This window comes from Lactuca sativa, chromosome 5 (genome assembly GCF_002870075.4).
Source record: "Lactuca sativa cultivar Salinas chromosome 5, Lsat_Salinas_v11, whole genome shotgun sequence".
Taxonomy (NCBI): Eukaryota; Viridiplantae; Streptophyta; class Magnoliopsida; order Asterales; family Asteraceae; genus Lactuca; species Lactuca sativa.
The window spans coordinates 8,063,468-8,066,939 of record NC_056627.2 but is presented as its reverse complement, the minus strand read 5'-3'; positions in this window follow the sequence as shown (position 1 = coordinate 8,066,939).

The following is a 3,472-nucleotide window of genomic DNA, read 5'->3' as shown; positions in this document are numbered from 1 at the left end:
ACCTTACGCTTTTGCAGTTGGCTCGATCATGTATGCTATAACTTGTACTGGCACTGATGTGGCCTTTTCTTTGAGCATGGTCATCAGATATCAAGGGAACCCTGGCAGAGCACATTAGACCGCAGTCAAGAATATTCTGAAGTACCTTCGGAGGATGAAGAAATGGTTTCTAGTCCTCGGTGGGAGTAATGACTTAAGGGTGCGAGGGTATAGTGACGCTAGTTTTCAGACCGACCGAGACAACTACCGTTCTCAGTCAGTCTGGGTCTTTATCCTAAATGGAGGAGCAGTGACTTGGAAAAGTTCCATGTAGGAGAACGTAGCTTATTCAACGTGCGAATCAGAGTACATAGCGACGAGCGAAGCGTCAAAGGAGGCGATATTGTTGAAGAACTTCATCGGAGACCTTGGAGTTGTGCTAGCCATAAAGGACCCTATGGAGATATTCTACGATAATGAAGGAGCGGTTGCCTTGACCAAGGAACCGAGGGATCAAGGAAGATCCCGACATATCGACAGGATATATCATTTTATTTGACATCGGGTGGAAGAGGGACTCCTCGTAGTGAAAAGGTTATCGTCAGAGGATAACCCAACATATCCCCTTATGAAGGGATTGAGTAGGGTTAAACACTTGCAACACACTAGGAGCATTGGGCTAAAGGACGATATTAGTTTAGATAAGATAGTTTCGAAACGTGTAATAGTTAAATTGTAATTGACATTTGATGATTAAATAAAGAAGTGTCATGTATGAGTAAAGTTACTATATTCTGTTAATTGTTTACCTATTGTTTCACTTTGCATGTTTTGATTTCCTGAATAATAAGATTATTCGAACAGTCCATAGTCGCTTATACTTTGGAAGTAGGTATAAATGAAGACTGTTAGAATTGGTTTGTAGAATGTCTAAAGTGTATTAGACATAACAAAAGTATGTTGCAATGTTCATGAGTGCTTATGAATAGATTTTAGCATTGGATTAGACCTATGCTTGCTGGAATCACTTCATGGAATTTATCACGAGTGATAGCAAGACGATAATATCATATGGTCTTGAAACCTAGATATATGGTTTACTATTTGCAAGTTGGTTGTTCATTGATAATGTGTAAACGCATCAGTAACTTGATGTTATAAAACATATTGTTGTGCATAATTTGATGAGTGAATGGTAAGTGCATATAAGTCGCTGTTTATCTGTTCCTTTTATCTTTAGAGGGTAAAAGCGATATCTGGGCCCCTCAATGATTTGGTTTGACTTATATGTCGGGCCCGGTCAGGACTGAATTGATGTGTTTAATTAAGTTCTATGTCAGCCAAATCTGATATCAAGAAACAAACTGTTGTACAATAAGAATGGCTATGTTCCATGTAATTGTCCGCACGATATCTAGAACGGAGGACTATATGATCCCTTATCTAAAGGACAGGTTACTGATAAGATCAGAGTTCAATAGCGGCTTATGCAAGCTACGATTGCTAATCGGACCCTGAAGTCGTACTTGCATTTGTAGTTATTAGAATTATCCAAGTGGGAGACTGTTGGATTAGTGTCTAAGTCCATAACTATATTTGGTATGTACTTGACCCGGTTGTAGCATGGTCCTTTTGGGTTGCCTTTATACTGGTGACTAGACATGATGACTGTTGAGGAGAGAGGCTAATTTATTATTAAGAATAATAAATTACGGTATAAATATGATTATTTAATATATTATATGAATAATATATTAATTTGGAATCATATTATTAATTAGTATTTTATCAGAAACTAATTAATTTTGGGATTAAAGGAATTAATTAAAGTGCAGGGGTTGTTTTGTAATTATTTGATAGTTAAGACTTTGGGCCATTGGATCACCTTTATTAAGCCTTGGCCGAAAATCCTAGAAGGATCTAGGAGTTTTCGTCCCAGGTCTTAAGGAAAGGAGTCCATGGGTTTGCTTAGGCCTTAAGCTATCAGAAACTAATTAATTTTGGGATTAAAGGAATTAATTAAAGTGCAGGGGTTGTTTTGTAATTATTTGATAGTTAAGACTTTGGGCCATTGGATCACCTTTATTAAGCCTTGGCCGAAAATCCTAGAAGGATCTAGGAGTTTTCGTCCCAGGGCTTAAGGAAAGGAGTCCATGGGTTTGCTTAGGCCTTAAGCTAAGGGATTAGGGTTTCCACCTTGAAACCCAAGTTGACTTCAACTATAAATAGCACCCTAAGGCACTCAAAATCAGCACCCCTTGGAGAAACCCTAGCAGAGCCGATTTTGTGAGCTTGTTACCCTCCATCCTCTCTCTCATGTTCATCATTTCACTCAAGTGTGTTTGTGAGCCGTTAGAGGTACTACACTTGTGGTACTTGCTTTCAAAGCTAAGGAGATTCAAGAAACAAGTTGTTATTACTATGTAACAATAAAATGTATGTGTTCTATTCTTCTATGTGAATTTTGAAAATTGTAGAAGCATGCCAGGTTTCTTTTTGTGTTCATAAAGTTGTATGTCTAATAGTGAAAACATAGATCCAATTATGGTTGCATGCACACATAGGATTGTTTTTGTAATACCCATCAGAATCACCTTCTAAACTTATCAAAATTGTGAGAAAAACAAAAGAGAATTCATATCATGTGTAATAGTTTTTTTAGAACGGCTAACACACAACAACTCGTCTCTAATATGTAAGATAAAACCTGTTAGTAGCCATTCTAAAAAAAACTATTACACATGATATGAATTCTCTTTTGTTTTTCTCATGATTTTGATAAGTCTAGAATGTGATTCATCACAAGCACATATTCACTATCCAACCATAAACATGTGTGTTGGTAAAAAAAATATATCTTAAAATATAACAATCCGCTCATATAATATTGTATATTTGATTTTTCCCATTTTTAACTGTTCTAGATTGTATTGGTAAACAATTTTATGTGTTTCTCTACCTTTTTGAAATAAAACACATAGTATATGTTTGATGCTAGGAATATTGAGAATGTTGTTTTATCATCCAATGTTTGACATAAGGAACCTAAGGAATCCCTAGGTCATAACCTTAGTATCACTATAGTCAGAATTTTGATACATAAATGTGTTTAATTGAGTTTATAAATGAATGATAATGGGTTAATATTTTTTGCTCTGATAGTGAAGAAATGACTTTTGTGAAAAGTTTTTCATTTTGCATATATATGTATTTGATTGACATGCTTACTAGTTATTACAACAACAAATAAATTAACTACAAAGCCAAAAAAAAACCGCTAGCCAATTAACTAATCCTTGAGTGTTTCTTTATAGGATGTCTCTATCATGATGTGGTGGAAGGAGAATCTAACAAATGACACATTAAAGGAAGTTAAAAAAAATATATGATGATTTTTTTTAAGAATTTGCTTGCTTGACTAAGGCAGATATAAAATCAGTTTTTAAAAAGCATGAATTCCAAAAAAGTCTTTAGTTGGACAAAGTTTAGTATG